This window comes from Triticum dicoccoides, chromosome 3B (assembly GCF_002162155.2).
Source record: "Triticum dicoccoides isolate Atlit2015 ecotype Zavitan chromosome 3B, WEW_v2.0, whole genome shotgun sequence".
NCBI lineage: Eukaryota > Viridiplantae > Streptophyta > Magnoliopsida > Poales > Poaceae > Triticum > Triticum dicoccoides.
Genome location: NC_041385.1, coordinates 334,351,938 through 334,364,556, shown reverse-complemented (window position 1 = coordinate 334,364,556; position 12,619 = coordinate 334,351,938).

The following is a 12,619-nucleotide window of genomic DNA, read 5'->3' as shown; positions in this document are numbered from 1 at the left end:
GCGTATATAATACAAGTGACCAACTCCAGGATCGCACGGGACTGACTGGGACTCCTCTAGCCGTTGGACTCACTATCGTACTCTTCATCCATAAGAACTCCTTCGTCAACATCTAGCCAAATCAACAAGCCAGGTGAGTACTTTGAATGTACTCGCAAGACAGTTTGGACATAAGATATAACAAATGCAAACGTGATGCACATGAGCAGACTAGTAATGCGCACTCAGATAATAAATTTGCGCTGCATGTTAAATACAAAGTAAGTCAGGCGGTAGTCCTCCCGAAATCCCAATAAAATAACTAAAGACCGATTGGGTGTCTGAAGCGACGCCTCGCAAGTTAAAAATAAATTAACATGCCACAGTCGGGCGTCAGGGCGACACCACATAAAGGGCTTATATTAAAACGTAAATGAGAGTACGTGCCACAGTCGGACGTCTAAGCGACATCTCGAAAAGGGCTTATAATGAAAGTAAATAACAAGGATGCCACAGTCGGACGTCTGAGCGACATCACATAAAGGGCTTATATCAAAAGTAAATAACAAGAATACCATAGTCGGACGTTTGAGCGACATCACATAAAGGGCTTATATCAAAAGTAAATAACAAGAATGCCACAGTCGAACGTCTGAGCGACATCACATAAAGGGCTTATATCTCAACATTCGATTTCAAGTAGCTCATGAAGGTAACATCATTACGAGTAAATACTCGGTACATGACAATAAACTGGTTAGTCCATCCACAGGAATAACATTCAGTCGGGTTTACCACTCTTAGTTTCATGCTTATTCTTCGGAGACTGTCACTGGGGCTGACACTGAGATTGACACTGAGACTGACACTAACACAGAGATGTTGTTCAAGTCCTTGACCATGGACATGGTTACTCAAATGGTTTTGACTCTGCATAGTTTGTACTCTTTAACCACAACCAACAGATTTCAGAAGTCACAAAGGACTAGTTCCCTTTACGGTATTTTAGGAGAAACACATCTAACCAGTACACACCCATTCCACATTCCGCTGCCAGGAATCACCCTAGGAAATGTTCAAGAAAAACTCTAAGACGGGGAGGCTACAACCTCGAATAGCGTGGGATCAAATTTATATCGCGTGCTCTAAGGGGTGCCCCCCTCCCGGTCCCAACCGGAAACACCCATGCCCCCTGACCGGATGACGGGCTTTAATCCAGGGCCATGGAACCCTCATCACGGCCCCTCTATTTGGTGTGTACAAGGAAAGAGGTTTTCAACTGACTAAACCACATTCTTTGCAGAAGTCATGTGGCGGCACGAAACGGGACGAACGGGAACAAGACTTGGTCCATGTTAATACTGGAGTTAAACGGATGACATAAAACTGGTATGCTTCAACAATACCAGCTTACAACCTATCATGCCACCACATGATCAGGTTATCTCACCATCATATGAGCATATCAAATTTCGAAGCTCACTTGCAGCTTGCCTTGCATGAAATATAACATTCACAAATGCTTATATAAACATGTCATGAGAAAACCACTCAAGCAATCATGAAAAACACTCATCATATCAAAGGTTCAAACATGCTTGCCTGGTTCGAAGTAGTCGGAGTCTAGCTCGGCGAAGTTTGCGGCTCCGTCACTTCCTTCGATATCTATGTTATAAAAGAAATCGGATACTAACATAAATACCGTACGCACATAAAATTTGTTCCAAATATTTTTCAAATAAATATGATAAAAAACTAGATAGAAAAATAAAGATGACAGAAAAAGGAATCAACTCAAAATCATCTTCTGTTTAAAAGTTATTAAGGTTTTAGTCCAGGGACTAATCTGTGATGAAACAGAAACTTTCCAGGGGCTAGTTTAAAAAAAACAGAAAACGTTTCGGTTAGTAATACACCGACCCAAAGGGAAAACGTACTTTGCCCGAAGGCGCTTTCAAAAAAAACGTTTCAAATAAAAGAGGAAAGGCTGACGAGGGGGTCCCGCATGTCAGGTTTAAAATCTCACCGTCGACCGAAGCGAACGATGATCGCCGGTGACGATCGACGGTGATCCAAAGGAGGGAAAGGTATGGTTGCACTCACGGGACTATTCCGCGTCGGTGGGTGGTGGACTTGGTCGTCGGCGAGCACCACGTCGATGGAGGCCTCCACTCTGGCGGACTGTGGTTTGGTCGAGGATGATTCTCTCCGAAGGGAGCTGCAAACTCCAAATTGAAGCGCGGGTCAGGCAAGCAGGTGCACTAGGATGCTACTGGCACAGTTTGGGGAGCGGGGGTGCACTCACTAGAGAGAATCTTGCCGGAGCCCGAAGCAGATCGGGGCGGCCGGAGTTGGGGAAGAAGGCCTCCTGGAGGTCCTCCTAGCGGCTGGGCGTGGTTCTGGTGAGGTGGAGGAGTGGTGCTGGGTCGAAGGCGAGCTCGGGGCCTCCATTTATAGCAGGCCCGAGGTGGTTGCCGAGAACAGGATTTCTCGGACGAGTAATTACGACGAGGTGGTGGTCGAGCTGACGGCTTAGGTGACTGGGCAGCTGCGGATTGGTCCACTGGCTCCATTCAACAGCTAAGCTTGATCGGATTTGGCCTGCTCTCGTGGCTTCGACGGAACAGAGCTCATGGGCTCGTCGGCGGAAGAGAGCGCGCTCTACACCTCTCAGGCCACGACGATGGTTCAGCAGCGCGCACAGAGAAGAGGACGGCCACGCGGAGGCTCTTGGTGGTGTGGGTGGTGCTGGATGGCGCCGTACTGCAGGGCTGGCCCCTGCTGGCCGCCACGGGCGGTTCTGCCACCGCAGTTGACCCGACATGTCGCCATCGATGCTCGCAATCGGCCAAACAACCATGCGGCGCACTGGATAAGAAGGGGGAGCAGTGAGCAAGGCGCCAACATGTGCACTGGCGAGATCGATGCTGAGGTTCTGAAGAAAACGACACTGCCACTCAAACTTAACACTGAAACTCTAAATTTGAACAAGAACAGTGCACACCAGCTGTTCGACAAATTGTTTAGCGCACGTGGAAAATTTTTCTTGAGCTGAAACTTGGTGGGATGGCCTCTTGATGCATCCAGAGACTGCCTGAATTTTCTCTGAATTTTTGGAAAAGGAAAATAATGAATTTCACCAAAAATGGCAAATCTGGTCCAAACTTGCAGCAAGCAATTTTTGAAAATTTTGAACTGTGGACCAGCAGATCTTGATGGATCTAGGTTGAGGGCACTAAGGACTAGCCAGAGGAATTTATTTGGAACCAAAACTCAAAGGAAATCTAATAGTTCCTTTGTAAATCACTAAGGTCCAAGTAAATGGCAGAAAAAGATTTTGAGTTTAAAATAAATAGAATTAAAATCTAGGGGAAGTTGAACTTTGCTGGACTTGATGTTTGACTTGAACCAAAGTGGGGAGGTGGGTTTTGGAAGAAAGTTTTCAACATAGGTCATGGCAAGAGAGTAATTTTTGAATGGGGAAGAATAAAATCCAAAATTATAGGATTTCTTTTTAGTAAAAGGATTTGAAAGGTCCACTCAAAAGTATTTGTGTTGAGCCAACCCAAGATGAAAAATCTTCAAGACCAACAATCAAGGTAGGGAAGAACCCATAAAAATACTTGTCATAAAAGAATTTTTTTGAGAAGGAGAGTCTTTTAGAAAAAAAATTGAATAACTTCCTTCCAGTTAGTTATAGAATTTGATAAGACCAAATCAAAAAATTTGGAGTGTTAGAACACCTACCCCCTTAGGAAAAATCTCGTCCCCGAGATTTCAGCTGATCCTCAAATAGGTGTGGGTACTCTGTCCAAAGAAAATCCTCTCTTTCCCATGTTGCTTCATCCTCGGTGTGATTACTTCACTGAACCTTGAAAAACTTAATTGTTTTTTGACAGGTCCTCCTTTCGGACTCCTCCAATATTTTTATTGGATGTTCCGTGTAGGTGTGGTCTGGTTGTACGTCAATGCTCTCATGAGATACATGCTTCTCTGGGTTGCTTACATATTTCCTCAACTGTGAGACGTGGAACACGTCGTGGACGTCTAACAGTTCTTCGGGTAGGTCTAGCTGGTAGGCCACTGTGCCTCTTCGTGCAATCACACAGAAGGGTCCAATAAACTGTGGTGCTAGATTTCCTTTAACTTTGAATCGTTGCAGGCCCCTCATAGGAGATACTCGTAGATACACGTATTCACCGGGTTCAAAGCTGACTTCACGATGTTTTTGATCGTAATAACTCTTTTGTCGGCTCTGGGCTGTCTTGAGTCGATCCCTGATTAGTCTAACTTTCTCCTCACCTTCCTTGAGCATGTCAGGGCTGAAGATACGACTGTCTCCTGTTTCTGACCAATTTAATGGGGTACGACATCTTCGCCAGTACAAGGCTTCAAAAGGTGCCATTTGTATACTAGCTTGGTAACTATTGTTGTATGCCAACTCGGCATACGACAAGCTTTCTTCCTAACTGGTTCCATAGGTGAGAACACATGCTCTTAGCATGTCTTCTGGAATTTGGTTCACACGTTCAGTTTGTCCTCCAGTCTGGGGGTGGTATGCTGCACTGAATACTAGTTGAGTTCCCAGAGCTTGTTGTAAATGATCCCAAATCTAGAGACGAATTGAGTGCCTTTATCGGATATTATAGTCTTTGGAATTCCATGCAGACAAACTATACGGGAGAGATAAAGTTTGGCAAGCTTCTGAGTGGTGTGGGTTATCTTTACTGGGATGAAATGTGCCACCTTAGCTAATCTATTTGTGATGACCCATATGGCATCATTTCCGTGTCGTGACCGAGGTAGTCCGACAATAAAATCCATTCCAATTTCGTCCCATTTCCACTCAGGTATCCTGTTTGGCTGTAATAGTCCTGCTGGTTTTTGGTGCTCAGCTTTAATGCGCTGACATGAATCACAACATGCAATGAATGTGGCTATATCCCTCTTCATACCTGCCACCAAAATTTTTCCTGAATGTCCTTGTACATTTTGGTTCCTCTAGGATGGATTGAATATGGAGCAGTGTGGTCTTCGGCTAGAATTTGTTGTTTGAGGTCCTCTATATTTGGTATGCAAAGTCTGTCTCCGTACCATAATATTCCCTTATCGTCTACGACAAATTCTGAAGCCTTGCCGAGACTCACTTTTCTTTTTATGCCTTCGATGCTGGGGTGTCCATGCTGAGCCTTCTTAATCTGTTCTATTAGGGTGGGCTCTATTTCCAAATTTGACACATTCCCTTCAGTGACCATCACCAAGTTGAGTTTGGCGAACTCCTACTGAAATTCAGGTCTCAAGTTCTGTAGGCTGTCGTTGCCTGAGCTGGGGTTTTGACTAAGAGCATCTGCCACTACATTCGCCTTTCCTGGATGGTAGTGAATGCCAACATCATAATCTTTCACTAATTCCAACCAGCACTATTGTCGTAAATTGTGTTCGAGTTGTGTGAAAATATATTTGAGGCTTTCATGGTTCGTATATATTTCACAACGATTTCCAAGCAAAAAATGCCTCCACTCCTTGAGTGCATGAATGACTGCTGCCAACTCCAAGTCATGAGTAGGATAATTTTCTTCATGCTTTCGTAGTTTCCTGGAAGCGTATGCGACTACTTTGCCTTCTTGCATTAATACGCATCCAAGGCCCTTCCAGGATGCATCAAAATACACTTCAAAACTTTTGTGTATGTCTGGTACAACCAATACTGGTGATGTTGTTAATTTCCTTTTGAGTTCTTGGAAACTTTTCTCGCAAGCTTCAGTCCATAAAAATTTCTTATCCTTCTTGAGTAACTGTGTCATTGGTTTTGCTATGGTGGACAACCCTTCAATAAACCTTCGGTAATATCCTGCTATTCCCAGGAAACTTCGTACATCTGTTACGTTGGCTGGTGGTCTCCAGCCAAGTACGGCCTTGACTTTTTCTGGGTCCACAGCAACACCTTCTTGGGTCAATACGTGGCCTAGAAAACCAACTTGTCTTAACCAAAATTCACATTTGCTGAATTTGGCGTATAATTGATGTTTCCTTAATTATCCCAGTACAATTCTGAGATGTTCAGCATGTTCTTCTGGTGTCTTAGAGTATACCAGAATATCATCAATGAACACCACAACAAATTTGTCCATAAATTTCATAAACACTTTGTTCATGAGGTGGACAAAATATGCGGCGGCGCTTGTCAGTCCAAACGGCATTATTGTAAATTCATATAATCCGTATCTGGAGGTGAATGTTGTCTTAGGGATATCTTCTGTCCGTACCTTTAATTGATGATACCCCGACCTTATATCAATTTTGGAGAAAACCTTGGCTTGTGCGAGCTGGTCAAATAAATCATTTATCGGTGGCATCGGATATTTGTTTTTGATGATGACCATGTTGAGTGCTCGATAGTCTATACATAATCTCAGTGTCCCATCCTTTTTCTTGGCAAATAGTACTGGTGAACCCCAAGGTGAGGAGCTGGCCCGTATAAATCCTTTGTCCAGTAATTCTTTAATTTCCTTCTTTAATTCTACCAACTCGGAGGGTGCCATTCTATAGGGTTTCTTGTAAATGGGGGTGGTTCCAGGCGCTAGTTCAATGATGAACTCTATTTCCTGGTCTGGTGGCATGCCTGGTAGTTCTTTGGGAAACACGTCAGGGAACTCACACACTACTGGAACTTTTCTTAACTCTGAAATGTCCACCTTGTTCAACCTTTGTTGCCGTGATATTTGTCTTTCTTGAGCCGCAAATTTTATCGTCTTCCCGTGAGGATGAGTAAGAATTACAGTCCGATTGAAGCAGTCGATAAATCCCTTGTTGGTGGTTAACCAGTCGATTCCTAGGATAACATCCAGTCCCTTATTTTCCAATACAATGAGGTTTGCCTGAAACTTTAGTCCCTCAATCTCAATAACCACACATTGGCAGTAACTCTGAGTGATTCGCTTAATCCCGGGGGACTTGATGGCGTTAGATTTTTCCAAGGGAAACATCGAAAAATCATGTTGCAAAGAAAATTTCTTTGAAATGAACACGTGAGAAGCTCCAGAATCAAAGAAAACCGTGTCAGGTATTGTGTTGACAGGGAACGTACCGAGTATGATATCTGGGGCATTCTGTGCTTCCTCCTTGGTCACATGGTTCAAGGGACCCTTCTTGTGATTGTTATTGGGGTTGAAGTTGTTACGCTTGGGTGTTGAATTATTTCCACTATTGTTCGGCTTGGGGGCCGAGTTTCTTGGCTTTGGGCACTGTTTGGCATAGTGTCCTTCCTCTCCACAAGCGTAGCAAGTAACACCTGGGTGATATGTAAAACCCCTATCTCTTGCATGAAATTTTTTGTTTGGGCGTGGAACAATGGTTGTGGATTTGTTCGCTCCAATTTTCTGAAAATCAGTCTTGTTCCGGTTGTTGCGAGCATCATAGTCTTGTCCCTTTTGCGCTTGCGAAAATCCTCCAAGCTGCGGTGCTCATTTTCTAATGTAATAGCTTTGTCCACAAGTGTCTTGAAATCCGGAAATGTGTGTACGACCAGCTGGCATTTAAGTGCTGGTGCCAGGCTGTCCAGAAATTTTTCCATCTTCTTATTTTCAGTCATATGCTCTTCGTTGGCATATTGAGATAATTGAGTAAACTGACTATTGTACTTAGTCACTGTCATGCTTCTCTGCTTGAGGTCATCACACTCCCTTTTCTTGATCCTCATAATGCTTCTGGGAATGTGCGCCCCTCTAAAACCTTCTTTAAATTCTTCCCAGGTGATGTTATTTTCATTGGGGTGCATGTGTAGGAAATTTTCCCACCATGATGCAGCTGCTCCAGTGAGGTAGTGAGGTGCATAAAGCACCTTCTCACAGTCCAAACATTGTGCAATAATTAACTTCCTTTCAATTTCTCGAAGCCAATCATCGGCCTCAAGAGGTCTATCAGTGTGAGAGAACATTGGGGGACGTGTCTTCTGTAGTTCAGATAATTTGGAATGCTGCTGATATGGTTCACGATGATTTCCCATACTGATAACATGGTTCATCATTTCTTGATGCTGCTGCTGGCTTTGCTCATAAAGGCGGGATACATGAGAAAATGCTGCTTCACTGCCTTGCTGACTTGATTGCCCCTGTGTGAAATTGTTACTTGTCTGGGTACCATAATTTTCTTCCGGCGGACTTGGCATGGAACGAGTCCAGGGACGAGGCATTTTCTAGTCTGGGGTTTTTTTGCAGAACTCATGAGAAAAACTTAGTGGCAAAAATAATTAATTTTGCAAAGGCGGATTTAAAAAAAAAACTCCAAGATTTTTCAAGAAAATACTTGATTGCGCTGGAGAAGGACCGCTCCATACATATCTTATACGCAAGCCGTAATTATACAATACATCACTCAGGATGTGCGTACACATTCCTGACATGTTATTTAGGCTAGTGCACTTCTCCAAGTTCCTACATGATTCGCACACAAACTACTTCTCACCAAACCTATATACATATAAACATATCATACAAGCTGGTACATCGTAGGACTGCTAGGCGCACTTAGTCGGAGATGGTAAAAACTTCTCTCGGCCTGCCGAGGGTAAGACCCAGTGATGCTGGAGACTCAACCTCCTACTCACTAATAGGCTCCAGGAGCGAAGTACTGGGTTGAGGAGCTGGTGCGGGCACGACAGGTGGTGCAGCACTGACTGGAGTAGGAGCAATTACTTGGTCAAACTCCTCAGTGGTAGGCAGGCGGTGAACGATGTCTAAGATGGCAGGTGTATAGGATGCTGAGGACGAGACGTAAGTCAGTGATGGTGCTGTATGGAGGAGCTCCCTCCTGTTGGCGGAACAGCCCTGAACTAAGTCCATACAAGCAGCCACAAAGTCGTCCACGAGGTTATCAAAGGCTGCCTCAAGAGCTTTGAGATACTCAACCAATATTTGAATAGCCTCATCTCTCTCCCCCTAGCGCAAGTGAATGCATAGTGACATGTGTATGGCACGTGGCATGGGATATAGCGGTAGCGACGAGCCTTCATCGAAGGGAGGGCAGCCCGGAGACGAGCTATCTCCTCACGGGAAGCCATCTGCATGGCATGCCTCTCCGTAGGCATGGCCCTGCCCACAAATCAGAAGTGGCGTGACTCAGAACGTCCTCCCTTGAATTGCACCGCGGCCTGGTGCATAGACACGCTGTCGCTGATCTTGTGCTGGCAGAGTGTGAACTCCGGACGAGCCGATGGCCCGATCGTGACCTTGGTGATGGAGACAAGAAGCTTAATAAACCCCTCAGGTACATTGGCGAACACCTGTGACTCACAGTCGCTGCCAGCCATCTACAAAAGTAGACAAAAATTCCGAATAGTCAAATCATAAATTTATGATGACTAACAGAAAATTGCTACATTTGCAAAATGTTAAAATAGCACTTATTACGCTAATAACCGATTAGCGATTGCACCTAGTGCCTTCCTACAGTCAGCCTGGCTCTAATACCAAGGTTGTAAGGACCGATTTTCCAATAAAATATTTGTTGAAAAATTGACCATTTTATCAGACCAGTATAGAAAAATCCTCCTTACTGGTAGACAAATCCTTGATATAGAAATCCAGAAGTACTAAATATTATACAAGCTTGAGCTGAGGCTGCTCAACAATTTATTACAAGCACACCGATATTATACATAATGGCGGATATGACACAAAGGGTATGGTGGCATAACTACCGACTCGTAATAAAAGTGGTGGTGGGTATGTCACAGTGAAGTGGGTGACATGACTGCAAAATATTACAGCTCATCAAGCGCCGGAGTGAGGCTCGATGATTTTATTAGGGTAGCGGAAGCATATATAATACAAGTAACCAACTCCAGGATCGCACGGGACTGACTGGGACTCCTCTAGGCGTCGGACTCACTATCGTACTCTTCATCCATAAGATCGCCTTCGTCAACATCTGGCCAAATCAACAAGCCAGGTGAGTACTTTGAATGTAGTCGCAAGACAGTTTGAACATAAGATATAACAAATGCAAATGTGATGCACATGAGCAGACTAGTAATGCGCACTCAGATAATAAATTTGCACTACATGTTAAATACAAAGGAAGTCAGGTGGTAGTCCTCCCGAAATCCCAATAAAATAACTGAAGACCGATCGGGTGTCTAAAGCGACGCCTCGAAAGGTAAAAATAAATTAACATGCCGCAGTCGGGCGTCAGGGCGACACCACATAAAGGGCCTATATTAAAACATAAATGACAGTACGTGCCACAGTCGGACGTCTAAGCGACATCTCGAAAAGGGCTTATAATGAAAGTAAATAACAAGGATGCCACAGTCAGACGTCTGAGCGACATCACATAAAGGGCTTATATCAAAAGTAAATAAAAAGAATGCCACAGTCGGACGTCTGAGCGACATCACATAAAGGGCTTATATCAAAAGTAAACAACAAGAATGCCATAGTCGGACGTCTGAGCGACATCACATAAAGGGCTTATATCAAAAGTAAACAACAAGAATGCCATAGTCGGACGTCTGAGCGACATCACATAAAGGGCTTATATCAAAAGTAAATAACAAGAATGCCACAGTCGGACGTCTGAGCGACATCACATAAAGGGCTTATATTCTCATCATTCGATTTCGAGTAGCTCATGAAGGTAACATCATTCCGCGGAAATACTCGGTACATGACAATAAACTGGTTAGTCCATCCACAGGAATAACATTCAGTCGGGTTTACCACTCTCAGTTTCATGATTATTCTCCGGAGACTGTCACTGGGGCTGACACTGAGATTGACACTAAGACTAACACTGACATAGAGATGTTGTTCAAGTCCTTGACCATGGACATGGTTACTCGAATGGTTTTGACTCTACAGAGTTTGTACTCTTTAACCCCAGCCAACGGGTTTCAGTTGTCACAAAGGACTAGTTCCGTTTACGGTATTTTAGGAGAAACACATCTAACCAGTACACACCCATTCCACATTCCACTGCCAGGAATCACCCTAGGCAACGTTCAAGAAAAACTCTAAGACGGGGACGCTACAACCTCAAATAGCATGGGATCAAATTTATATCGCGTGCTCTATGGGGTGCCCACCTCTCGGTCCCAACCGGAAACACCCATGCCCCCTGACCGGATGAGGGGCTTTAATACAGGGCCATGGAACCCTCATCACGGCCCCTCTATTTGGTGTGTACAAGGAAAGAGGTTTGCAACTGACTAAACCGCATTCTTTGCAGAAGACATGTGGCGGCACGAAAGGGGATGAAGGGGAACAAAACTTGGTCCAAGTTAATACTGGAGTTAAATGGATGACATAAAACTGGCGTGCTTCAACAATACCAGCTTACAACCTATCATGCCACCACATGATCAGGTTATCTCACCATCATATGAACACATCAAATTTCGAAGCTCACTTGCAGCTTGCCTTGCATGAAATATAACATTCCCAAATGCTTATATAAACATGTCATGAGAAAACCACTCAAGCAATCATGAAAAACACTCATCATATCAAAGGTTCAAACATGCTTGCCTGGTTCGAAGTAGTCGGAGTCTAGCTCGGCGAAGTTTGCGGCTCCGACACTTCCTTCTATATCTACGATATAAAAGATATCGGATACTAGCGTAAATACTATGCACGCATAAAAATTGTTCCAAATATTTTTGAAATAAATATGATAAAAAACTAGATAGAAAAATAAAGATGACAAAAAAAGGAATCAACTCAAAATCATCTTCTGTTGAAAAGTTATTAAGGTTTTAGTCCAGGGACTAATCTGTGATGAAACAGAAACTGTCTAGGGGCTAGTTTAAAAAAACAGAAAACGTTTCGGTTAGTAATACACCGACCCAAAGGGAAAACGTACTTTGCCCGAAGACGCTTTCAGAAAACGTTTCGAATAAAAGAGGAGAGGCTGACGAGGTGGTCCTGCATGTGAGGTTTAAAATCTCACCGTCGACCGAAGCAAACGATGATCGCCGGCGACGATCGACGGTGATCCAGAGTAGGGCAAGGGTCTGGTTGCACTCACTGGACAATTCCGCGTCGGTGGGTGGTGGACTTGGTCATCGGCGAGCACCACTTCGACAGCGGCCTCCACTCCGGCAGACGGTGGTTTGGACAAGGATGATTCTCTCCGAAGGGAGCTGCAAACTCCAAATTCAAGCGCGGGTTAGGCAAGCGGGTGCACTAGGATGCTACTGGCATAGTTTGGGGAGCGGGGGTGCACTCACTAGAGAGAATCTTGCCGGAGCCTGAAGCGGATCGGGGCGGCCGGAGTCGGGGAAGAAGGCCTCCTCGAGGTCCTCCTAGCGGCTGGGCGCGGTTCTGGTGAGGTGGAGGAGTGGTGCTGGGTCGAAGGCGAGCTCGGGGCCTCCATTTATAGCCGGCCCGAGGCGGTTGCCAAGAACGACATTTCTCCGGCGAGTAATTACGGCGAGGTGGTGGATGAGCTGACGGCTTAGGTGACTGGGCAGCTGCGGATTGGTCCACTGGCTCCATTCAACAGCTAAGCTTGATCGGATTTGGCCTGCTCTCGTGGCTTCGACGGAATGGAGCTCAAGGGCTCATCGGCGGCAGGGAGCGCGCTCTGCGCCTCTTAGGCCACGACGACAGTTCTGCAGCATGCACAGAGAAGAGGACAGCCA